We start from the raw sequence: 27,637 nt of genomic DNA, 5'->3' as shown, positions 1-27,637 counted from the left end.
TAGGGACCTTCTGTTCAAGAATTGAGGAAGACAAAAATTGTATGGGTGACCTAGAGAAATTTCCCAAGAACAGAGATTTTGTAGCTGAGGCCACAGACTGGGCTAAAACAGTTTTGAATTTGTTAAATTAAGTAAACTTGCTGTCACACAACTGGATTCTGTTCAGAATACCAGTTTTCAATGAAAGGGGAAAGGGAGAGGGTAAAGCTAAAAGTCCAGTGTTGAATTGAGAGCTTTGAAAACTATGCTTGGAAAAGGGAGTGTTTCATGTTGAGTCTAAATACTGTTCAATACAGGAAGTTCTGTATCAGCAGGAAAATTTGATCCAGCAAAATGGGCATCTAGTTTGAATTGAAGAAGGACTCCCTGCTTGTAGTGGAAGAAAAGAAGGATGACTTGGGCAGCAGCAATTGTTTGCTTAGGAGCAGAGGGAGGCTGAAGAAGGGGAGGATTTACTGTTTTGAGACTGCAAGCAAGTGAAGCATAGGCCATGTGTAAGGAAAAAGGATCCCCACCCGTGGCTCCCAGCCAAAGCCCTGCCTGTGAGACTGCCTGACAGCGTTTGCAGCTGCAGGAAATGAGTTACAGCCCAGGCCAGAGGGGAAAGTAACTCCTGACAATGAGCTGGTGGGGTACGTGCTTTGCTCTGCTGCCTTGGGGCCAGGTGGCAGAAGGTGGAGACTGTAGTTTCCAGGGCACCAAACCAACAGGGATCTGCTGCTGCTGCTACACGGATGTGACTGCATGCAGAAAGTGATATAGAGAAATATGTTGGGGTTGTACAAGACACCAAACCTTAATCTAAAAATTCTGTTTCTTGATGAATCAACTACCTCCAAACAACTTCCAAAAACAGGCTGCCCATCCAGATAGTCAGCTGAAAGAAAGCATTTCAAGGAGCCCATGAGGAGGCAAAGCTGAGCAGTCAGTCAAATTTGACACTACACATACTTTAATTAAGAAAAATATTGTAAAGGTTGTGCTGCAGTGTCAGTTCAACTTATTTATCAACCAGACTTGAATTTTAACAGATGAATGCATTTTAATAGCTGAAGTTCAACTTCACAATTACCATTTGTTTTGAAAGTGTAATAAATCATAGTTTCATTTAGTCATTTCATTTCCCAAAAGCACTGGTAGTCTAATAGTGGGAAGGATGGTTTGAATTTAGGTTGTATGTGTGTGATTTTTCAAGCATGTTCTCATGCCTTAATCCAGGTAAATAAAGTAGCTGCAGGATAAAGTAAAACAAGAATTCTCTGTCCTGACTTTCCTACCTTGTGGTTTTAGTTGAGTTTGCAGTTAAAAACATCATCTGAGCATAAGTAAACTTAAATAAAATGTCAGTAATTGGCTGTGGTCCATTAGATAATAATCAAATGCATTGAGTTTTATAGCCAAACTGTGTCAGATAGTCAGAGCCAAATTTTAATTGAGCCTTGATAAATAGTAAAGTCTCTATGAATTGCTTCCTTGGTGTTGTGCAATGTTAAACTAGACAAGGAGGTTCAGTGAATCTCACAATTTGAATTTCTAGACGAGTTCTCTCTAAGTCAAGTTCACATGTGCTCTGAAACATCATAGGATTGATTTCTGCATAAACGCGCCTTTAACTCCTGCATTATTCTTTTATCATAATGCAGCCCCGGAAGACTTGTGAGATATGTCAGTATTTCCCATGCTGACTCTATTTGTGAGCATAAGTATGTGGTTAATTCGTCCCTGGAGTTTTCATACACAGCTAATGAAAGGATTTTGCCCTGTTTGGGAACTCAGTATTACGGCCGAGAAAAAGAAATTTTTATAATACTGGCCTGAATCTACTTTTGGTCCCAGACAGCTGCCAAATATATTTCTCTTATATATTGTAGTTGGAAAGGAAATCGGTGCATAAAAAGTATCTATTTAGAACAGATGTATTTGCACAGCTGATCTTTGGGAGGTTGAAGGTGGATATAAACCAGCAATTCTGATGGCTTTAGGTTTCCCAGGAGAGTTGTTACTTTACTTGCAATTAGCCTTTCTTTGACAGCAGTTTCTTTTTCTAACCAATGTTAAACAGAGTACAAACTCAAATTGTGTCCTGCAAATGTTGTTTCTGTCTTGCAATTGAAGAAAACCATCCTAAAGTGTTTGCTTTCCTTAACTTGTCCCTTTTCCGTTGTAACAAACTTTTCAAAAATTGCTGAGGTGTTGAGAATTACCTTGTGAGGATGCCTTTGTTACCCATATTTTGCTTGCTGCTTCTTTTTTTTAAGGAGCAGTCTAGAGCTGATGAGCTTGTGCACCTTTTGGGACATCCTCATATTAGATTACATCATCTGTCATCATCACTGCCTGCAGGTGGAACCAGCAGGATTTAGGGTTCCACTGACTTCCTCCAATTCTGTTTTTGTGAGGAGGCTGCTGAATGTGTTCCATTGACTTTATTTCACTTTTCCTGCAAATAGTAAAATAGCATGCTAAACTAGAAATGTTGCATCACTTTTAACATAACTATCAGAAGCTTTTTTACAGATGCCCTTGACATCTCTTAAATTGATGTCATTATTATGCAATCTTTCACTTCTATTTTGAGTGCATATTCACTGACATAGGTACAGTTACAATTCAGGACATGCTTGTGTTTTCTCCTAGTTTTGAGTTGAGTACATATAGTAAGACATTTTCCTCTCTATGAAATAATTATTGAACATAAATTCATTATTGTCCAACATGGAAGCAAAAAAGCAGTGGAATTCTTAGAGCAAACTGTGTAAAAGAGGCTGTTGTGTAAGTTAATAAAAACATTTAAAGATCCCAGGAAAACATACTGATAATGCTTTTCAGAAATTTGCAGTCTTGATTTTCTAGGATGCATATATAATGGCTAACCCCTATAGCAACAGAAGACATTTGCATAACTGACATGCAGGCATAAATAGTAAAAGTCATCTTAGGTAAACACGATATCCAATTATCCTCAATTACCAAAATCTTGTAGTTTTTCCCTGTGGTTGTAAGCCAGCTGTGGCCAACCTCTACTGTTTGTTAACAATTTACAGTGCAGCAGAAAGAGTCCCTCTTACAAGAAGAGCTTAAAAGTATGTCAGGTTTTGAAGAGCAGACAGGACAGCACCCAAAGTGTGCTGGTCTAATCTCATAACTGACCCATCCTTTTGAGCAGAAGATTGGACTACATGGGTTTTTGAGGCCATTTGGAACTTGAGTTGTCCTGTGATCTTATGCTAAATGTTAGAATTGCTAGCAGGGACTTGCTATGTTCTAAGTATTTCCTGGAGTCATGGACTCCTCTTAGTGCCTTTGGGGCTATCAGAAATGCTGAAGATTTTTGCCCCCAAATATGTTTATGCCACTTAAGAAATGGGAATGAGTCAAAAAAAGTATATCTCCTTGTGAAAAACTCTAGTTGTGCTTGTTGCACTGTGCTGGGGGTGGTAATAACCTAATTAGGTGTATGTTCATTTTTTAATATAAGCTTCAAAGTGTCAGTGATATGGAGATGCTGTAAACACGGAGTCCAGGGAAATCTAGCTGCATGTAAGAACCTACAGATATGCTGAAGGAAGGAAAGCTGCTAAGGTTTAAGATCATCAAGCCTACCTGTTAACCCAGCACTGCCAAGTGCACCACAAACCATGTCCCTTGAAGGAAGAATCACCTCCCTGTTGGTGAATTGAACCCTGGTCTCCATCATGACAAGCAGGGACTGGTTGACTAGATATTAAACAGGAAAAACTGGACTGGTGAAAACCATCAAATTGTTAACCACAGATGTTAACATTTTTATATCAGTAGCCAGTCTGTTTTAGAGCGTTTATTTGTCATGGCCTGACTTAATTGTTGGCCAGTTCTAGTGCATTTTATGCTGACTTCTCTCATTGTTTCAGGAGTAACAAAATATATGTACTTTAAATGCTGGTTGATAGACTAGAACAGACTTAGATATGTTTATTGTTTCATCCTAAAGATGTGTCAGGACTACATATAGTCAAGCCAGAGTCATGGAAAGCACTGGCTCAGACTTCTGTTTACAGTCTCAGAGTAACATCTAAAGAGCTGGTGTTTACAGCAGGTGGTACCCTGGAGCTGTGGGATCCGTTTGTTCTCTTTGTGTCCTGGTTGCTTGCTTAAGTAAAAGCCCAGGCAGTGGGATCTAGTGCCCATTCACATCACCTTCACTAGACTGTGAAGTTACAGTCCTCAGAACTGGAGTAAATTAAACGTAGCAGCATTTGACTTTGTTTTGCTGTTTGTGGAATAACAAAGCTTTACTCTGTTATCGTTAACATTATTAGCAATCTAAGACTTCTACCATGATAGTATGCTTTGTAAAAAACGAAATAACTGCAAAAAGAGAATGTGGAAAAATTTTGTGTCAATTAAAACAATTTTCTGGCACCTGAATTTTAGTTGCTGTCCTAAAGGAGCATTGCTGTCTTAACTGAGTGTAGTAACTTATTGAAGTTATCTAAAATACAGATTTAGAGTGGCTATTTCATAACTGCATCTTCAGAATTCTACTAGAGGTGATGATGTCATTTGTAGGAAGCTTATCCTTTTCAATTTTGTCAACAGTGTGATCACATTAATTTCTTTAGTTCAGAGCTGATTTTGTTTCAAATGGGTGTAAAACACATTCTGCATAACCCAATCAGAAATGTCTTACCTTTTTAAGGACTAAATTATGCTGAATTTATAATGCAGAGTAGATATAAAAAACTTGTTAATTACAATGGAGAAACTCTCACATTTGTGGAATTGTTTGACAGTATACAATTTCACGTGTTTCTGATTTTATCATCTGATAGGCAAAGTATAATAATAAGCCCCAGTCCTGAGGAATTTTTTGCTCCTCCTTTCTATTGTGTCTATGGTAAAGCTAGCCTCCAAATGTATTTACACATATTCAGTAACAAATCTGTGTTTATAATTTAGACAAACAGTGTATCTGAAATCCAGGCTTAGAGCAAGAGAGAAAATGCCCATTTCTAGTTTTGCTCCTCTGTTAGATGCAGTGTAGAGGAATTGAGGAGGTTGCTTTATTTTGCTCAAATATCTTTTAATATACTAAAGGAAGCTGTGAAAATATGTTAGGGTTATTTTGTTAGATGCTTCTATTTGAAATCCACTCAGGTGCTTTCAGAGTCTATGTGTCTTTCCTGCTTTCTGAAGCAGCAGGGTGTTGGGATTGTGGCTGGGCTCCATCTGCCACACCTAGGAGGGCCATGCAATTTAACCCAATCTGTTACAGGGACCTGTGGTAAGCAGAACTGAGCAGAGGCGAAAGGAGGAGAGATAGCAGTGAAAAAAAAAACCTTTGTAACTAACCAAATAGTATTTTTGCAATTTGAACTTAGCACAAGTAGAATAAGAAAAGTGCTTTGGTCAATAATACCAAGCAGCAGATCGATTTGTATGGAACTTAAGCATCAGAACTTCTTACAGGGAGTACGTGTCCCATTTTAAAAGCTTTGCTTTTGTTGTTTCGTGTTTTTAATGATCTGGTTTGACCTGTTCATTCTCCTTTTAAGTGACTTAAAAGAAATTAATTTGAAGTCAAGAGTAATTAAGTGTTCTGAGCACTTCTGATGAATATATTCTTTTGTCTTTGACTGCATGCATTTTTGGTTAAGATCATTACCTAAGAAATGTATGCTAAAAAGAATCCAAACCTCCTGTATGTGCAACTAAAACTGGTTTGGAAAATTAAACCTTGTTTTGACCAGATATTTTTTTCACACCAAAAGGCTGTTTCCCCTTGTGGAAATAAAGAAAAAAAATGAATGATGAAGGGTGACTTGTATAATAAAATTAATATTAAAAACTGGGTGTTTCTTCAATATGTCTCATTAGGACAAAAAATATTTCTTTCTTGGAACACTTTTTGTGTTTTCTCCAAAGTACAGAGGACACATGGCCTATTCCTTCTCCCCTCCCACCCCTTGCTAAGTACTGAATGTATGTGAAACAAAATTCCTTACACTCATCCAAAAGATTTTGTTTGAATTATCTAAAGCTGGTTTGTTGTGGTTTTGCTGACAGTGGCTGGGATCCTTCAAGCTGGTTTGGCATGCTGCAGTGGTGACTGCATTTAGGAGTCAGAATTTTCCCAAAGCTTTTCCAGATAAACAGAAGATCAGGGACACTGAACTTCTCACTATTTCTTTGAAAGGCTTCTTCATTCTTGGGAGTGGTATAATAGGCTCCAATCCCTTGGCTACAGCATAGAATAGAGTTAAAAATTCAAGCAAATAATAGCCAAATGATTAAGATGGGAGAGAATTTACTGTATCATGTGCTTTTTGATATTCTTTCTTACTGTAGGCATGAGCAACAGCTAGGGCATGTTCTGCAAAGCTGGAGACAGGAAGGGCTTGTTTAGATCCTAGCCTGGGTGACTGAATAGTTGGATACATGATTCATTTCCCAATATTTTTAATTAAAGCCGGAGTACTTCAGTGTCTTGATATCAGTTGCTCTTGACAAAGCTTTACCCAAGATGTAGAATGGAAGGCTATAAATCACCCAGACAAAAATATCTCTTTACCCCTCAGTCAGAAAACACTTTTTCCAGGTTTGCCAGCTGATGAGATAACCAGTGTGTTTTGTTGGAGGTGGCTGTTGGTTGCAGGTTTTTTGGTTTGAGTTTTTTGTTGTTGAAAAACACCAGTATTTTGAAGGGAGCTCTTGGAAATCTCAAATTAAGGATGTTCACACAATTCATTGTGCAATACAATTTCTGATTGATTGAGTTTGAAGTATCTCTGGCAGCTGGCAGCAGGGGTAGTAAAGAACAGGAAACAACATTCTGAATTTTAAGTCCAAAGAGCCGCTGTTGTAATGATTCCATTCCTTGCAGACTGGCAGGGTTATTTATCTGAGAGACTGAGGAGCAGCGAGGCTGTTTTTTGGGAACAGGATGATCTTTGTGTGTGGGGCTAAAGATGCCAGATCCTAGTGGTGCAGCTGTAGCCCAAGCAGTTAAACTGTGCGCACATTGTACACTGAGGAAAAGGCAAAGTTAGGCTCCTTTCAGAATTTTTATGGTAGTGTGGGAGCTCACCTTTGAAGATTCTACCTCAGATTTATTTATTGATGTGATTTTGCTGTCTACAATTTCTTCATTGTGTTAGATTATTCTGGTATGGGGCAGGGTGCCTAAGCTGCCAAATATAGGATTTGTATGGAAAGTCTGCCGATTTTTTTTTTTTTAAATGCAAAATGCATATTGTAAATAAAATTCCTATTGATTTGTGTGATGTTATTTAGTTCAAAAATTTTAATAGCTATGGATTTATGTCTAACTTTGGTTCCTAGGTCTGGGTGATCTTTAGTCTAGCACAGTTTTAGGAGTCTGAATCTTCTTTCCCATATGCAGAAATGTGACTCAAAATTATAAGAGCTGTGCAATACTAAATCATGGAAGCATTTGTCTCATAGATTACTTCAAAAATTGTTTTGAAATTGTGGCATTTAGATGCTAGCAGAACTGAATAAAGAATTCACTTCTATTAATTTCAGTTATCTTATATAAGTGTCTCCCCTCTTAAGATGAACAAGAATTTTTTAAATAACTTTATAGTACTGATTCCAAAATCTATTAATTACTTTTTAAAATGGCATGTCAGGAATATGAGGGACAAGATTCTGGAGAAGACAGATTTAGTTTTGCTTGAGAACAATATTGAAGCTGTGTTTTCTCATGCTGTAATCTTTCAAACACAGACACCTCCTCACCCTGCCAAGACAGATATTAAGGAAGAAAGGTTGGCTCTTCAGCTTCTTGCTCTTAGGCAACTCAGAATAGGTATTTAAATTTGAAATTTCTGCATTTTATTAGCTTCCCTCTATTGTTCTACTTGTTTTCACCAAGATGATGCAAAATGTAGTGGGGCCTTACAAAGATTAAGTTGGAATGCTTAAGTTTATCTTTGTTTTAATATAATTCTATTATATATTTCTATTACCATCCAAATATCTTAGGAGTATGAGAAATGCAGTCAGCTTAACTCCAGTTGTTCTGTTAAATGGAAGAAGGAATGAATGCTTCCATTCTTACATGCAAGACTATTAATAGAAGCCTGACATGAGGTAGCACTTCCATAAGGAAGTTAATACAGTGGCAAATGGTGGGTGCAGATGCTGCAGTTAAGAGCTGGTACTAGTGAGAAGCTGAAGCTGTAATGGACTAATTTGTTGACTGTCAATGGCAGAGACTGGTGAGCTGTTACATCTGTGCTGGGGTGAGCTGACAAAATGTTAATGCCTTAAAATGGTTCTGGGGGGCTGACAGTGTCCACCAGTGATTCCTGAGATTAATTGCAGAAAGTCGATCCCATTCCTTTACTGTAGTAATAGATACAGGCATCTGATGCTTCATTTGTGTCTAACACACAAAGTATGTGCTACCTGATCTTCTTGGGATGTGCAGTGAGTGCTTTTCTAGCTGCATTTTTTTTCTTTTTTGTTTCTTTGTTTAATCACTGGGATGCAGTGTTTCTTACAAAATTCTGTCTTTAAAATGAGTGGGGTCTTTTGGGGGGAATTTTATAATCTCCGTGAAATAGACAATTTTTTCACCTGGACATTTATTTTATCCCTGTTCTAAGAAACTGAGAAATATCTTAAATTACTAAGGGCCTACTTTTCTTTCAGAAATGAAGATAACTATTGGCTTTTTTTAAAGGATATTATATCAAGTGTATAATCAAGAAAGCTCATTTCAGCTTTATGCAGGTAAGGCAAAAAATGAAACAATTTTACTTAAAAAAAAAAAGTCACGACTATTTTGACTTTTGTCAACTGGCATGCATCAATAGATGAGCTTTTTCATTACTAATTTCATCAAAGTTTGTTTTCCTGATAGCATGTGGTCTCAAATACTAAACAGCAAATGTAGCAGGGGCAGCTCACTGCTGCTGTGCAACACCCCATGCAGTCGGAACTCTTCTGCACTGAGCTTGTGCTCTGTAACCAGCTGGGCTTTTTCCTAAAGATGTTTTCCATGCAGACATACTCCTGCCTGCAGAACTAAGATTACCTGACTGGTTTTTTATTACCAAGGATGAGTTCCTACAAAAAACTGCTGATGAAAGGGGTTGCAGGAAGAGCTGTCAAGCAGACGGGGGTAGCTAATGCAGGATATGGCACTGGAATACAGAAAAGCGGATTGAGCTAAAGGACAAAGAGAGCTTTTTGGTGGAGCCTGAAGTAAACCATGAAAAGACATTAATAGGTTGCTTATTTGGGTATAAAATTACATGTATTGATACAGGTCCCTGTCTCAGGAACTGAGACTTGTGGTACATCTTGAGATGTTTCAAGTGTGATCTGATGTGACAGTGTTACTGCATAATGGTCCCTCCCTGTTAAATTAAGAAATGTTGGGTTTGTATATAGAAATCATCTGCCTTTTGCTTACACTCAGGAGGATTTTTAAGTCTGAGCTCTCTGCCTTGGGCCATAAGGAAGTTGTAGCTATTGTTTCAGTATAGGTATTGAAATATTTTTCAACCAAATTCTTACCTGATGTGCCCAGTGGCTTTGCACCACATTCATGTGAGGTCTGTTGTCTCCACGCCAGTGTTGCTGTGAAGCAACTGCATTTTAAAAAAACTGGGTCATCCAAGACAACTGTGTATCCATGATATTTTCTTCTTAACCATGTAATCTGTGAAATACAACTCTGAGACAGTCTATGCAGCCATTCTCTCTCCTTCAGTACCTTGATTTGTTTGTCAGATTTTTCTCTGAAAAGAGAAGGGGCCAAAGCAAAACCTAAAAATAACAGTGTTTGCTTTCAGTAGGAACGGAAGAACTTTTTGCAGTAGCAAGCTGCAAATGATGTGGTTCCCAGAGCATTTATAATATCTTCCTGCATATATTACTGGTTTTATAAGGGCAATATTCATGCAGTTAAAAAACAAAACAAAACCAACCTAAAAACAGTTTTATGTATAAATTTTGCTCTCTTTTGGTCAGGAGTTTTCTTATATATGGAAATCACTATGTCAAAGCTGTATTGATAACCTATCTAGCTAGATGTTGGTTAAAGGTGTGAGGCTTTTACCACAAGAACGGCTGGATATTCTTGAGTATGCTCGATGTGCATGGGAACGGTTGCAGTGTAAAAGAAAGGGACTGTTTAATTTATTTTTTTTATTCAAGTAGAAACTAGAATGATTTTCAGATGTCCTGCAATTTCAGGATGAGTAAACTAGCCCTAGTGGAAGTCTCACTGTAGGTGGTAAACCAAAAAAATCACTTATGCTGGAGAAAGACAGGGGTTTTTTTTCCTCTTCCTTGCCTTGCCCTCTCACAATGCCCCCAACCTTAGGAATTCTGTGTCATTTGAAAGTTGTTTTGGGTCAAAAGAAAATTGATCAAGAATGAGAATTAGTGGTTTCAGTACAGGAGTCTATGAAGGAAAAACTGTTTCAGAATTTAGATCTGCTGTTCCTAGAAAGTAAAAAGATTGTTCTCAGGTGGAGGGTGACCACAACTCTCCAGCACTGCAGACAGAATAAGGTGTGTGTACCCAACTTGTGTACATGCTAGTGGTAAGCTTACTTTGACTCTGGGACCCTACAGACTCTCAGTTCCACATAAAATTCCTATTTATCCTTGCATTACATGCATTTGTTTGTGCTTGTGTCATTGGCAATCACTTCGCTGCTTTATTGTCTTCTTACCCTCTCTCCATGTTTGTGTACTATTTAGCATTGTTTGTTCAATCTTGTTGTTGGGCTTTTTTTTTTTTTCCAATGATCATATAATATTAGAAATCATTTCCTTTCTGTTTTTAGAGAAACTAAATTCTTGCTTCGGCTGTTTATCTATCCAGTGAATGTAGCTTTATGTAACTCCTTTAAAATTAGCTGATAATGTGTTCAGAGGAAGAAACCAAACATCTTCTCTAGGTTTGCATAGCAAAAAAAAAAAAAACAAACTAAAAACGTAAATTAATATTTATAGACAAATGCTTTTGTGGGGTGCTAGGTGAAAAATGGCATGTACAAAACCTAAAATACATGCAGTCTCAGTTTACTGAACAGGAAGACAGCTTAATGAACTAGAAATATATCTTGCAGAGTATGAGCTCAGAGGTGAAACAGATCTGCTATGTAGTTTAAACAAGGCAAGATCTTAATTTACCAAATGGTGTGGTTTTTCTAGTATTTTGGTGTTTGGTTGGTCGATTGATTGATTGTCACAAACAAGGCTCAAGAGAAGGTGAAGGTGAGGACAGAATCTGTTGTTTGTCAAGGAAAATTGGAAGTTCCAGGGAAAGCAGTGCATGGTTTAGCTGACCGGAAAATGTCCATCTTTTTTTCTATTTATGCCTTTAGCGAAAGCATTAAAAACTAATGATGCGATATAAAATAAAAAGTGATGTAAAAGGTTCATTTTGTGCATTCTGGTTACTACAGAGCTTTGTAGGGGTACTAGATTGCATCTTTTCTGAAACCTGAGAGGAAAAACTGCTGGTTTGCTGTATTTTTTAAGATCACCCTGAGCCTCAATTAGGGTAGTTACGGTAGAGTGTAATCTGCTGCATCTGGCTATTCCCACATGTGAATTTAAAGGCTGGAACTGTGTTCAGTGAGTCAGAGGAGAGCATCCCTAGGAGAGAGGAGCTGCTCCGACAGCAGGCAGGGATCTAAACCAGCCTGAGAGGATAACAGCGACTTCCTCATTCTGATGGCATTGCCTGTAACATTATCTGGGTGAACACCTTCAGCAGAAGCTGTAACGCATCCCGGGCTGCAGGCGAGTAGGTTATTTGGAAGCTGTGGGTAGCGGAGCAGCTGAGCCCTCACCATGCCGAACAGGATTAAACAGATTGACACTCTGGGATCTCTTCACTCAGTAAATCCTACCTGCTGTGGCAACGGGCAGCCGAGTGGCTGCAAATACTGGATCCTGGATTTAGGTACAAATATGCGCAATACAGATACAATGGGAAGGGGGAGGCAGGTTGTTTGTTTGTTTGGGAAATCACGGGAGTTTAGTAGGATTTTTTTTTTTTTTCTCCTCCTTCTCTCTCTTTCTCTACTCTCCCCTCCTTCTGATCTGACTCCAGCCAGAAAATGCAGAGTATTACAGAAAGGACCTATATGGGAAAGGGACCAGTTATGGAATCAATATTCTCTGTAAACTACTGAGATGCTGTACAGTAAGCTCTTTCAGAAAAAGCTTGTAAGAGGCATGTGCTACTTTATGGGTTTTTTTTGGTTGAACTAGGGAAATGAGAAATGATAATTCTTACTCGCTGAAATGATATTAATGGTAGTATTTTAAGAAATTAGCAGAAAATTTCTTAGAATGTTGCTGCTAAACCAAAGAAATCATAGATTATTCAGTATGTGTCACTTCTGCTAAATTGTTGTTGAGAAGTAATGCTTTTGGGGAAATAGAGCTTGGAAACGAAGGGCAGTTGAGAAATAAATTGGTCTGTGAAATTTATTTAGAGGCAGCACTGATTCTGAAATGTAATATGGAGGTAAACCATGCTCTTTCAGTCTCGACTGGAGGAGCACAGAGGTAAAGGTAAGGATATTCATGTTAATCTCATTCTTGTTGGATTTTCTCCCATTCCTCCTTTGTAATTGTTAACAGGGAACAATATTTGTGTTTGGTATTTGCTCTGTTAGTGCTGAACAAGTTTGTATGATACAAATTAAAATGTTGGAAATATCTCCAAGACAAAACAGTGCTAATCTTTAGTGTCTGGAGCTGATGCACCTGTTGGGATGTCTTCTTACGTACCTGTTGCTGTGTGCTGTGTGCATATAGTCAAAAAAAGCAGCAAAAGGCAAGTTGTAATCTGTGTTATCTGATAATATCCAAACTGCAGTTACAGATGGATGAGAAGAATGAGGGTGGTAGAAGGCTTGCAAACATGAAATCAAGGGTGTAATGGGAATTAATCTAATCAGAGACCTCTGAAGATAGGGTTTAGTGTCGGGATGGTTGTACCTCTCAGTAGTTTCTCAAAGGGTAACAGGGTGTTGGAATTCCAGGCAGTGGGAGTTAATGTTAGCAGGCTGTCATTTCTGATCCAGCAATAGAGCTGTGTTCTCAGAAGGCTGCTCTGTAGCCCCCAAGTGCTGCACAATCGCTTCCTTAAACAGCAACTATTCCAGTTTTTAGAAGTAAACAAGTACAGGTTTACAGTACTTCTTGCAGGAAAGTGGGAGTGAAAGGAGTCAATTATAAATAGTAGTTGATAGGCAGAATGTTCTGCAGCAAAATATTTTAGAGCAAGGGCTCACCCAGAGCTGTGATTACCTAGTCTGCCGGAGGTCTGTTCATGGCACAGCAGCAGTCTTCTCCCCTTCATTTTGCTTTGCATTCTCCTGTCTTGGCTGTAGCTCCTTTGCTTCACTTTTAAACTCTTGGTGCTGCAGTGGTTAGTTTACTTCCAAATAATTTTGACAAAACACATTTTGTAAAGTGCTGGGTGTAATCAGTTCCTATCAGTGAGATGCTTTCCATTATGACCATAAATTACGATCATAAACACATATGAATTCTTGCTTGGCAAACATACATGGTTTCACAAACATTCTTCATTGTTCCCTTTCAATGTCTTAAAAACAGATGTCCATGCACACAGACCATGCCTTAAAGGAGGCTCAATAGCCTTTCATAATAGGGGAACAAAGCTTACTTGCATACCCCAGCATAACTGCAGCTATGCCATCTCTTGAACTGGAACAAGTAAAAAATTGTATCTGTATTATCACTGGCCACTGAAAACTTAAAACTGGTAATGTGGGATTCAGGCTTAATATTCAGAATGTACTCTAGTTCATGATTTTATTTCTAGAAGATGTTGACATTGCTTAAAGATTTTTTTAAGGAATTACAAAGTTTGGTACATTTCTCATTAAAATGTTAGAATACATGTACAGTTAATAATTATGGATTCCTGCTTAATTAAATGATCTGAGGTTTTGCCCCACTTATGTATCAAGCCTGAAGGAAGAAAAACTCATTCACATATAGGGAGAAAGAAAATAGGGCTTTGAGTAATGAATTGGCAAGAAACTACTAAAACTAATATGTAAGTATTGTATTTTTGCCTTTATCTGACATCAGTTGGAGAAAGCAGTGGTGTTGGTAGGAGGAAACCAATTCTCATGGTAATTCCACCCATTTCTGTAACTTAAAAATACTTTGCATATGAGACAAGAGAGACAAGATAAATACTGAAGTTGTTTATGGTTATCTAGCTGAAGAGAGCATTTCAGTCTGGAACTGAATATTGAAAATAACATATTTTTTCAGTTACCTTATGAGCTGGAAGAAACAATAGCGTGTATGTGTTTTAGTCCCTAAGTGGATCATGTGATTCTATATTTCACTTGGGAAATTTGAGAGGCAAATCTCATGGATAAAATCCAGGGAATAAATGTACAACCCTCAAATTTATCCTGAAGTTATTAACCATCTGGGAGCTGGGTTTCGAAGGAGGAAAGGTGGTTGTATGAATAGAGAAAGAATAGAGAATTAGCTTTGAAGAAACACATTTATTATATGTACAGTAGATTGCTTAAAAGAATGTATGTGAGTGTAACTATCTTTCTTTTTTCATCTTTCATACCATTTTATGATATATCAAGCCTCAGAAATAATTCATCCATAAAACAGGATGCTTTTACTATAAAGTAATTGTTAGCAAATGGTGTCCAAGAGAGGATAAGAATCTCTGAGGACTGAACTCAGAGGATGCAGTGGGAGAGTCCAGTTATTACTAAAGGGTTGGTGTAATTCTTGGCACAGATTCACATATACACTTTGAAAGTCTATTCTTTTAGAATACAGATGGAAGCTGTTAAGTATGTGCTGTGTGTGCCTTTCTATCTCCACAAAGAGCATGCAACAAAAATCCTCCTTAAACTGAGCTCATGTAGCAGCTATAAAGTTACACATGCAAAGGTGCTGCTTTCCTGACCTCTGTGTCCTTGCTCACTTGTTCTTGGCTGTTCTGAATCATTAGGCTGCAGGACTTGCCAGAGAGTTAGCTGGAGGTGCTGTTTTCATGGTTAGTAAAAAATTATCTACATGTCAGGTACTGCTAGTTTATTTACCCTGTGTTTGCACATGTGATCCTCATGCATCAACACTAGCAGCCACACAGCCAGCCACACCTGGGAGTAGATCCTGCAGAAAATGCTACACCGTTCCCTCCTCCCACACCCCAAGACCCGCCCTTAAAAACCACAAACAACAAAAACAATAACAACAACAGCAAAATGTTATGAGATACAGGAGTTTATGCAAGAAAAATACTGATGTCCTTTCATAATTGCCATCCCTAGTTGTGAACTTAAAGATTTGAGACTCAGTTTTTTTGCTTTGAGTGGATAAGATCCACATCTATCCACATTTTTGTCTTAACTACTCCTGACTTTTTTCTTCCTTTAATTTGGATATATTGGACTGGACTTTTCAACTGGACTGGACTTTTCAGTCTGTTGGAAAGGACATTTCTTGTAGCTCTCAGGTGGGTTACCTGCTTTGTGAAATAAGCCAAGACTAGTGTGGATCAGAGGTGTGTATGGAGTTAACCCCAGACAGCCTTCTGCCTCTAATTCTTACAAGTCTGCTGCCTCCAATGCAGCACTTTCCACTCAGACTTTGTGTAAGTACTGCATGAAAACAGAGTAATTTAAAATGGTTCTTTTAGGCTCAGCTCATTCTCAAAACAGCTACTCTGTTCTGAGTATTAATTTTTTAAAAAAGATTTAAAAGGAAAATGTATCCCTTCCTGAAGGAACTGTAGTTGGGTTTATGATACAATCTTCATGTAAAAAGGACTTGCAACTCTGTTTTTGAATTAAGAAGAAAGTGTTTCTATATAAACATTTTTTGATTTTGCTAAGATGTCTATATTCCTTTGTATTGCTACTGAAGCATATTCAAAATACTTAGTGAAGAATTTCTAAAATTTTCTTCAAAAATATGATGGAACAATGAGCATTCAATACCAAGAGATTTCAAATTTCCTAGAGAGAGAACAGAAGAAATATTAATAAAACTTTGGAATGAAAGGTGGAGTTTGATTTCATACCAGAAATGTGTGTCTTTACCTCCTTGTCAGCTGTCTCAGGGAATACCTGTATCTAAGCAGCTGATGCATATGGTTTTGTATCATGATCAAAAGTCTGTATTGAATTGATGGGCTTAAACTGAGCAAAGCAGAAACTTATATTTCAAGTGAATTTCCCTCTTGCTGTGTTACAGCTGTTTTTCAAACTAATTACTTCAGTGAAGCAGCAGCATAAGAATGGCTATCATCTTACATAATGAAAGTTTCCTCTAGGTGCTCATTGCAAGACTAGTAATGAACGATATGTTCATAATCTGCTTTTCGCCGAGCTGCAAGCGGCTGTAACAATCCATTGAATTTCCTCATATAGGCTTGTGCTGACTCTACTTTAGGGAAGGTAATGACAGGAACAGAATTTAGGTGATATAAGTATATTCTATCCTGCTTTGAGAAGGCAACATCAGCAACATTAACTATCGTCCCCTGTGAAGGTTGGTTTTCCTCATAGAGAACAGTTGACTATGCTTGCTAAACCACTTAACCTATTTTTTTGTTTCCTTGCGTTTGAACATGGGGCTGGACACCTCCAGTCAATCTTCCTGAGTGAGTGGTTACAAAAAGACACCACCCAATTGACAGATTATGTGGAGTAGTTTGCCCTAAGAACACTTTCATAGAGATCAGCTGTCTAGAGGCACTGTAGGAAATGCTGGGGACTTGATGAAAAGAAGAAATGTTTCTTTCAATAGAAAAATTAATAGATGCTAATTAAATTTCTTTGTTTCCACCAGATAACTTATTTGCCCCTAAATTTAGGTTTACAGTTGAGTCTATAATTTTAAAAAAGCAGTAATTATTGTTTTGTAGAAATTATGACAGCTTTCCTACCCTTCCTCTGCTTTATGTCTAATTAAAGCAAGTAATACCTTTCAAAATAAGTTTAATTTTTTTTTAACCTTTTTCCCCCCTTTTGTTTCTTACATCCAAATCAGTTTTGGACAGCTCTCCCATTATCTTATTGCATCATTTTCTTGTGGCCACTTAGGTAATATTAGATGGATGGGAGCTGGGGAATGATGTGAGGAATTGGAATTTAGATGACTTGGTGAACAAGGCAGTTCACAGCATCACCTTCCTCTTGAGGCTTTATTGGGAAAATTCAAGGAAACAAAAACAATGGAAAAGTTGCATTACAAAATGTAGCTTTTTGTGTGTGCATGGTATGGACTTGATCATGCCAAAGAAAATTCAGCAGTACGTATGTTATTCCTGAAGAGACTGTAAACATGGCAATGATTTTGTTTTCAGTATTCAGTGTATTTGAATTGCACACAGAGATAAAATGTTACATCTCCCATTAATTTATAGTTTTAAAATACTCTATACCAAGGAGTTATCTTTCCCCTTTTAACTCAGTTTATATTCAAAACTGGTGAATTTGGGGAGCAGTATCTTCCCCCTTCCTAAGCCCTTCAAGTACTTCATCCTGAAAAGGCATCTTTGCAGCAGATAGGCATTATGACTTTCAATAGCTCTCTGCTAGTCAACCTTGACAGTGAGTCTGTTAAAAATACCCCTTGTATTTATTTCCAGTGTGAGTGACCTTAATTAAAATCACGTGTGCTCTCATTGGATTGCTCAGGTTACATTCCCACCTGAAGACAAAAAATATAAAACCAGTTCAGTTTCTAATCACTGTAATCTAAGTCTGCTCTTGGTAATGTAGTTATTGAGGTGGGATTGCACTGGGAGGAAGTAGTCTGTCATCACCTGCAGTCATCTTGTTACATAGCGGGGAGGCTGAAAGCAGTGGCATGGCCACAAGGGCTCCAGACAGTGTGTGTGCCACAAAGGTCAACATTTTACAATGCAAAGTAATGTTTGTACAATGAATTTCTATCACTAATATCAATTAATAGGGTAAGCAACAAACATAATTGTAAAATTAATCTCTATCACTAATATAATTAATTGCATAAGGAGGAAACATAATTTTTTTATCTATAGGAATTTTAGAGGACTCATTTTTATCCATACCATCTTCACTCCCAATTCCCTAAATTACTTTATTAATATATATTTTTGAGGGCTACAACAATATAACATTTGGAAAGAGAAAATGACCGAAGTTACTGTAATAGCCCCAAAGCTAAACAGTATGAGTATATTATTATTATTATTGAGTTTATGGCAGAGTTCCTAACTTGTGTTTGTACAGCTGTTGCTAAAGCTGTGGCTCCAAATAATTGCTAGTTGTTCTAATGAACTCTTCTGCTTTGAATCAAGAGGATGGGGGGGAAAGAAAAAAAGACTGTTAAAATTGCTGTTGGATTACTGTGTGTATTTAGGTTAATGTGTAACTGCAGTAAGTGAACAAGAAACAAGGTTTTTTTAGTATGAGTATCTAATAACTTAGGGGTTTAAAACAAATGAAATTGGATAAAGACATTATTTCTTTAGGTTCGTTTGTTTTTGTAACTTAATCCTAACATTGTGTACCATCTCTTTATAAATTAACTAGTACACTTGAAGGTGTGCTTAGCAGTTTTTAATAGTATCTACCCATTGTGTTTTTAAGTGTTTATTGACTCTTCATACATTCTGTCAGTTATACGAGAGAATTTTTGGAGGTTTTCTCATGTGTTGGAATTTTTTAAGGCATTTTGAGAGAGAATAAAATGCATCTATTTTCATTTTCTAGAGATCACACATTTGTAAATATGTGACAGAGGTTATACTTGCTCCAGTTTTTTCATACTTCTGGACAAAAGGAAAAAATACTTTTGGCTCAGCATTTATGCAAATTTTGTGTGGAATTAGTTTTTGCCATCATAATTGTGGGACTTGTTTATATTGATTACATAAAGTGGTGGAAGCTAATTTCCTCCCTATCTGTGTGTACATTCTCAATTTCAATAGTACAGCAGAATTGTGTCTCGCTATTTCCTTTGGAGATCAGACTTGCTGAAACTTGCTTTTGCAATATCTTAGCACTATACAACATTTTTCTTGATGTATTGGGGCTGTTTTAAAATCTGCATTGGATAAATTCCTTCCATTGGGATGCCCTGCATTGCTGAACTTTTGCAAGGGAAGCATGGCATGTATTGCTTTAAATAACATCTGAGGTCATGATTCTTCCTCTGCAGTTTCTACAGAACTGCTTCTCTCCCTCCCTTCCTTCACAGCTTTCTCTGCTTTCAGCAGAGCTGAGGGCTTGCTGAATGCATCTTTTTCCATCTCCTTTTGCTTGGCTGTTCTGTTATCTGCATTGATATGGACATTTTTGTTTCATGTCTGTTCATAATCTTCCTCTTCTGGACTGATGCACAAAGCATATCAGATGAGCTGCTGTGCTGCATTTCTAGGACTGGAGTTTATTTTTATCCATTTCTGAGTGAAAATTTACAGCAAAAATTAGAGTAGCAGATGATAAAACCCCTACAGCTCAGTAACAGATGAGCAGAATTAATTGTGCAGTTGCTCCAATTAAAATCTGATCTGTTCATTACTAATCTTGTCAGGAGTGGTTCCCATTTGTAGTGTGGCATACAGCTCTCTGCCACGAGCAGAGCTACATCTTTGCTCCTGGCATCCCTTGGCATGGCTCTTGGGAGGCGGGCTGCATGTGGCAAGCACGAGGCCAATGGGCTGTCAGCAGTCAGCTAAACTCTCTCTAGTGTCTTAAGGACCAGCGCTGCCTATGAGGCCCAGGACCAAAGTTTCTGCTTCCTTCTTTTCCGTTCTTTGCCTCAGATGCCATTTCTCCGCAGTGGGTGGCTGATTGGTTTTGTCAAAGGCAGGGAGTGCTGTGCCATGGAGCGAGTGCTGCCAGCTCCCACTTTTTCCCACTGTCTTGTGCCCTCCACAGCTTCCTGTGCTGGGATCTTCAGCTCTCCAGCAGCAGTGCTGGGAGCAGGCGAAAGCAGCTGTACACAGCTCCTCTTCTCCTGAGGAGGCAGCAGCCTTGTGCCTGCAGCCATTCCTGCTGCATCCATTCTTCTGGAGGGAGGAGTAGTTGGGCCTTGCCTTCATTGGATCTTCTCCTTTGGTCATCCTGTAACAGTTGGGTATATACCTGATGCTAGGCATCTAGCTCAAATAGCATATACAGACTGTTTAAAGTATTTGTGTCTCTGTAGTAAAGCTCAAAAATGCCTATCCTTTGAAAAAGAGTTATGTAGCAGAGTTTTTGTGAAACTTTGATAATTTTTATCTTACGAGCTACGGTATTTAAAGCAAAATAGGGAAAATACTTTGGTACTGTGGGGAAACCTGCTTGTTAATATAGAAAAGCAGTATTTCCCTGGTTTTCTTTCACTATTTACTCTGAAGAACTTTCTCAACCATTCAATGAAAGAAGGGTGTCACCTTAATTTTATTACATTTCATGGTATGTTTCAGCCCCTATGAGGGAGTTGTTAGTATATAACCTAAATCTGTTGCTGAAAACCTTGCCTATTGTAGATCTGCAGAGCAAGTAATCTTCTGTGCCCTTTCACTCTGATGTAAAATGATATCCTATAAGGGGAGGCACAGGTGAAGTGCAAGAGATAAGGAACTGGATGATGGCCCCAGTTGGCCTGAGGGAACTTTCTGGAGGTTGTGCATAAGTGCCTGAAAATTAGAACACGTTTCTGTTCATTAGCTCTTACATAAAAGCATGGAAGTGCCTGTGCAGTTAGTTGTATGGGGAAATGCACCATTCCTTCCATTGGGAGACAATCATATTAAAATAATCAGGCTACTTGCTTTGGTCTGTTAAGAAGATGGCTCAGTACACTGACATAGAGTGAGAACTTGACTGAGAAACACTGCAAAATTGCAAAAATCTGTCCTTGGTGAGTCCTACCAGACACATGGATGTTGCCGTCTTTAAATCTGAACAAACAGGTGGCCAAAAGAATACAGTTGAAAGCCAGACACTGCCTATTCAAATATAAGCTGCATAGAAGGAAACTGAGATTTAATCTATTAAAAACTTGTGGCTTTCACAAACTGTGAAACTAAATTTCAGCAGTTGAAGTCTGAATACTTCCTACTTGTGACACAAAATGTATTTCTCTTCAGAAATAGGAGAGAATAACAGCTTACTGTGAAGAATTAAATCCCCCACAAAGTCCACTCTCCCTTTCTGTAGTGCTGCCTTGTGCTTGTAGCAGTATACAAAATTTAGATTTGAGGTTTTATTTCCCTGTAGTCTGAATTCCAGGCAGCACAAACATAACTACTTTTGTTAACCTGGGAATGTTTTTTTCTGGCATACTATCATGCCTCCTTCCTGCTTAAAAACCCCAAAAACCAACAACACAAGTGTGGATGCAAAGTTGTCCAGCAGTCCTAAGAGGAGACGTTTTTCCCATCTGAATTTTGATAGTATTTAGCTCACAGATAGCAGTTGTATTTTCAGCTCTCTCTGTGTACACTCTTTAATGCATGTGAAACTAGTTAAAAACTTAAATGTAAAACCTTGGAAAACCTTGGTTTACAAAAACTTGTTCTTAAATTTATGGGGTAGGAAGGCAGGAGAAAATATTAAGAAAAAAATTACAACAGTAAGTGTGTTAAACCTTTCAGGCATATGCCACTAATTTTTTAATTCAAATGAACAGTGTATTCTTTTTGCTCTTACTCAGAGGTTTTCTTCACTCCTTCTACTAGTGCAGGTGCAAATATGTCTGTTGAATGACTTTTCTCAATATTAGAAAGTCCTTTGGAAGTCATTAACATGACAGTCAGAGGGGCAGGATTGGAGGTTTTTTTAATTGCTTTTGGGCAGTTAGTATCTCATGGAGGGAAGCTGAAGACAGTCTAGCCTCACGCTTAGAATTCCAGTCTACCTGATGTTAAGATAATCAGCTTTTGATGACATGGAAGACTTAATTCCTGCATACCTGTAAATCTAAGTGGTCTGGACCAGTGCCTGTATCATTCAAATTTAATATAGATAATTTATCGATCAGGGAAGATGTGCTAAGGAGTTGAACTCTTTGTCTATTCACATACTGAAAAGATTACTAACTGGTATTTCGGCATAGTGCATAACTTGAAACAAATTACCGGAAAGGTATGCTGACCAGAGATGAAGGCTCTGTTTGTTCCACTCCAGACGCAAATATGATTGAGGGATTTTCTTCCATGTATTGAGTACTAGCTTTCTGCATTTTCTGATTTTTGAAACTTTTTTTTTAAAGAAACTAGTTTTATGGAAGTTATGTTGCTCTACCTCACAAGTGAAATTCGTGCTTTCCAAAGGGCATGGTGCCCCATTTGCAGGCCTGATAATGCTTAAGCTGCATTGTCTTTAAATGGTGTAACTGCTGTTATGAGGGCTTTTTTAAAGTTGAAACACATCTAATGCCTTTTGATGTACATTCCAGTACTGGTTTGCAAAAAATAGGCAGCAAGAATATTTTTAAGAGGATATCCAGCAGGAGAGAAATAGAATTCCTGACACATACAAAATTATCTGAATGATCTTATATGTGGCAGACTGGTAACCTCTTACATCAAAATCAGTTCCCAGGCAGAAACTGCATGCATGTCCATGACTAAAATAATCCTTGCACTCTTTTCTGTTTCACACCTTCTTCATCATCTCATCTAATAACAAGTGATGACTGTGTATGCAGGCAGACTTTTATGAACTTTTGTCATTAGATGCTTGTCAATTCCACCTTGCATATTAAACCTTCAAGTGCATCACCAAAGATTTGTGCTCACTGTGTTTTGTACCAACAAACAGCCCTTGTCCCCAGACACTCAAAATGTACCTGCAACAGATCTTATTGATCAGCTGTTTGATTTCTCCTGATGAGTTTTCTGGGTTTCTTTTGTTGGTTGGTTGAGTTTTTGTTCCCTGAAGTCCATGGTGGATGGCAGATCTGCAGTGGCAGAATGCCATGCCAGTCAGGGTTACTAAGTTTACTTTGCTCCATTTTTCAGTCTTTGCCCCATTGCTGTTTCACAATCCGGAGACTGCGAAATGTTCTTATTTTTTATTTTGGAGCATTTTGTGTTTAGAGGTGCAGAGCATCAAGCAGATTTAGTTTGACTCCCTAGGTGAGTCAGGGGTTCTGTAACCCCTTGCAGTAAAACTCAAAAACCAGCAATATGGAAATAGTTAAAATGAAGCAGAGTCTTTCAAGTCATCAACTAACTTAACATGGCTGATTTATTTTTTAGGGAAAAAAGCGGTTTATTAATCACAGATGTGCATGTTTCTAGTGTTAAGAAAGCTGGGACTAGAATGAGAATTCCCATTTCCCTTCCCATTTCAAAAATGTCCCTGTTTGTTGGAGGTAACTTTATCTTCTGGTTTGAGGGGGTCAGAGCCCATGCTGCCTGCCCTTTAGCTTCAAAAATATATTTATGGACTCTGAGTGAACCCTCTGACCTCACTACCAGAGCAACATATGTGGTTTTTACTTTCAGGAAAATGGTAGTTAAATGCCTTCTTTTCTTATTGTAGCTATGAATTATAAAACAAAGCCCATCCGTTAGGTATTTTTAAAGTACTTTATTGAATTGCAAAACTTTTCTCTACTTGAACAAGTAGTGGTTTTATTAAAATAGATGGTTTCTTGTTGGATTGGTGATGCTGTGTGTGACTGCTATGTGTGTTGGTTTTTTTCTTCTCTCCAAGATGTCCATCTGTTTCATTTATCTTTTTCTAAAAGGGAGTCTGAGTCTCACTAGAAAGTTTATTGTACTTGAAACACATTTGGGGTTAGCATACCCCAAATTTCTTCCATCTGTTTTGGTTTTAAAATCCCATGTTGTTCTCAGTTCAATTTTGAATACTCCTTTTTTCTTCTTAGCATGTCTTGGTAATAAAGCATTCTTGAGCAACACTAGAAAAACAATTTTCTATATAGTCTTAAAGGAAACAAAGCTGATTTAGTGTAAACAATCCCAAGCATGGTAATCAATCAAACTAAGTCTGTGTCCCTAACTGTATAGATAGAAGTCATATATAGTGATGGGACAGGGAGAAATGACACACTGCCATGGGGCTCTTCTTGCAGTGAAGGTGAAAGGTCTTTCTGTGCTGTAGAAAATGCTTGTATTGGGTATTTATATTCCCTAATGCCTCGATCTGGCAATGCCTCTACATAAATATGTGAACACGGGCACCCAGGTTTTGTACATGACTGTGCTTTAGTATTGTTACTGGGGTCCTGAAAAACAGATGGGAGTAAGTAAGTGGAAAATCTGGATGCCTGTTGTCTGGGATGGGATGGGAAAATAGATGGTAAAGGGTCTCACTGGGAAAACACCAACATGGAATATTTCTAGTGACTATTAACTCAGCTATGAGGATTTAGAGATGTTTTCTACTAATTTAAGAAGAGGCAAAAAGTCAGATCTAATCTCTGAAGAGACCTAGTGGGCTGGTATTCTTTTCAGATTAACACTGGTGATTTAAAATCTCTAATTTTAATGCCCTGTTTAATAAAATTTGATCTTTAGGCTCATGCTTTTATAACAATGAAGTATTTTTATTTATTTTAAAAAGGGGTGTTATTAATGCATAGAAGTATCTTAAGGATGGGTTTCAGGAAGATGGGGCCAGGCTCTTTTCAGTATCCAGTGACAGGACAGGGGGCACTGGGCACAAACTGAAACATAAAAAGGTCCATCTGAATATGAGGAAGAACTACTTTACTGTGAGGCTGGCAGAGCCCTGCAGCAGTGCCCTGAACATTTGTGGAGTTTCCTTCTCAGGAGATCCTTAAAACCTGCCTGGATGCAACCCTGTACCACCCTGCAGTGGGCATGGTCTAGCTGATCTCCAAAGGTCCCCAATCTTTGTGATTTGACTTCTCTCTGAGTGATTTCAAGCTTTAAAGAACAAAGTGGAACAATGCTATCATTTCAGTGTACTACTTACATGATGTCCACTTTTGTGATTCTCTGAAGCCCTAATAATACTTCAGTAAGGATTTCGTATTACATCATGCAGAAGGGAAGATAAGAAGCAGTTACATGCTGCACACCAAATGAAAACTAATGTTGTGTGGGCGGATATGGCTGAAGTATGTGCTGTGGAACATGTCTGGCTTGCATTGTTTTGTCTCTTAGATCCTCTCTGCTTCAGCAGTGTACGTATTTCTCTGTGCTCTTTTCCCTCCTCCTGCCCACAAACTTTTAGCTGACTCAGGTTAAAAGTTAGGAGTGGTACAACAGAAATACAGTCAGACAAAAATACTTGCCTTCCACAGTTTCAGGGCCTCTGTCCTGTACTGCTTGGTTTTACAAGAAATTCGGTAGTTGCTAAGTGTAGCTTGCCAAAAGGATGTGTGAAAATCTGAGGAGATGGAACACACTTTATAAAAAGAAGGGGTTTATTAACTGCAGGCATGTTATATGCTTAGGAATAGATATGTTTATATAAAAGTCAATAGTATGCAATCAGTTAGTGCACCACCAAGCTGTCTTTTTGTTAGAAAGGAGTAATTGCAAAGGAAAGAAATGCAGCAGATATAAAAGTATAAAACAGTACATGGTGAACTTCTGTGAGGGCTTAACCTTTTATTCTTATGTAAACGAGTGAATGTTTTCTGTTTTATTTGCGTGGAAGGAACCTTGTATGAACTGTTATTGAGAGGAAAACTATATACAAATGAAAGAAAAATCTGGCTGAGTAGTTATAACATCTTCAAGCTTGGGAGTTTTGGAAACAAGGCATTTAGTTTGTGCTTTAAGAAACTTACAAGAACACCATCACTGTTGTCTCATCTTCTGTAGGCTGCTAGCAGAGTAGTAAAAGGTTATTTATTGAAAAACCCATCAGCTGATGTTTGCTGTGGTTTCTGAAACAAGGCATCTGATAATAATTTAAATGCATGACACAGTAAAGGTAAAGGTAACTTTGGTGAAAGAACAGTCAAACTAAATTCTTACAGAGGTTTAATAGGAGATTGTTTGGATTCCTGTGGAGAGCTTGCAGATGGTCGCAAGTTTTGTTTGGAATTTTTTTAATAAGCAGATTAGAGTTTTTTTTATAAAGTAAAAATCTGTCATGATGTGAATGCTGATGGCTAGTAGGCTTGCTTTTCTTGCATATATGCTGAGAACCCTTAAGTACTAATCCCAGTGCCTTGAGGGATACTCAGATTGCAAGTTTAAAACCATTGTTATAGATAATTAATTTCTTCCTTATGCTTTCCACTTCAGCAAGAAAATAATGTAGAAGTTCCTAGCATTGCTCTCCCAAGATTTGAAGACAAAGACAACTAGTGTTGCTCTGCATCTGATTTTTTGCTAATACCCATTACTTAACGCCTTGAAGCCAGGTTAATAACACCATGTGAACTCTCCTTACCTATGTGCACAACAGCTACAGCTGTTGCTGGAAGATAATTCTGCAGATGTGAATTCATTTAAAGAGTTAGCAGCTAGCCTGTTAGACTGAAAATACGCTTTATAAATTTTGTCTATCTTCAGCTTTGTGGAAACATGATGAAAGTGGTGGTTAACAGCAATTATTATGTATGTGTTCATAAAGTATAAGCTACAAATGTTCTTGGCATCAGAGCTGGTGTATCTTAATGATGACATGCCATGGGTTTTATTGGAACAGAGAAACATTTTTATAAACAGCATGATAGATCACATTTTGGATTCCAAGGAAAGGGTGCCCTTTGTGAAACAGCTTGAACATGAAGAAAAAAATAAAAAGTCCTAACTTTTTATAGCCACATTTTACGTCTCTTTTCCCATCTCCATTCCAAACCATCATTTACACTTAGTGCTCTGTGGAAATCGAACAGCCTCACATGTTTGTGTGTGGATCCAAGCATTTGGATGTTTATGATGAAGTGTATTCTTACATCAATGTGACCATATTATTCCCCAAAATTCAAACTATCTCTGGTCAGACTGGCAATACACCTTTTGGGAAAAGCTCCTAGAGGTGACCTGAACATCTGTGTCAGGCTTCAAGGAGCACAAGCACTGCATTTAACTCCCAGCGGTAGAAACATTAAACAAAACATTATTTATGTCATCCTTATGTAAACTATCTGTCTGCCAAAGTGCATACACAGGGGGAAAAAAACCCCATATCTAACAACCTAGGATAGTCTTGCTAATACACTAGTGGTAGACAGTGTTTTTAGGAGTGGTGTTACAATAATGTTTCCAGGCCCCCACTTAACACCCAACCCCACCCCCCCCCCAAAAAAAAAGGGAAAAAAAAGTGTATTTTTAGGGAAAGAGAATTGCTGGGTGTGGGGGGGAAATCTAGTCTCACAATAGCTAACCAGTGGGTGTTCATCATAAGCATACAGTCCTGGTCAAGTGACAGGAATCTTGGTGGGAAAGTGGTTTTGGCCTCATGCACATTTAACTATGGCTTGAGAAAAGCGTATCCTTTGTTTGATTACAGAACTTCAAGCATGTCATGCTGAGAATTACTGCTGATCCTGAGATTTCAGCAAGTGGGCTTTTAAACATTGCTTTGTGCCTTTTTAAGAAACAAGCCAAACAAAGCCAAAACTCAGAGAAAATTTAAGCAAAAGACACATTTAACTGACTTCTGGTTTCTCTTCCCTCTGAGTCAAGTGTAGAGGA

The 27,637-nt window shown here is 38.1% G+C and overlaps 1 protein-coding gene across 1 annotated transcript in view; it reads left to right on the top strand.

Annotated features, from left to right (window-relative positions):
• Positions 1–27,637, top strand: part of TRIO (trio Rho guanine nucleotide exchange factor) — a 257,013-nt gene that overhangs the window by 194,771 nt on the left and 34,605 nt on the right.

This window comes from Catharus ustulatus, chromosome 1 (genome assembly GCF_009819885.2).
Source record: "Catharus ustulatus isolate bCatUst1 chromosome 1, bCatUst1.pri.v2, whole genome shotgun sequence".
Taxonomy (NCBI): domain Eukaryota; kingdom Metazoa; phylum Chordata; class Aves; order Passeriformes; family Turdidae; genus Catharus; species Catharus ustulatus.
This window is presented reverse-complemented; position numbering and strand designations above follow the sequence as displayed.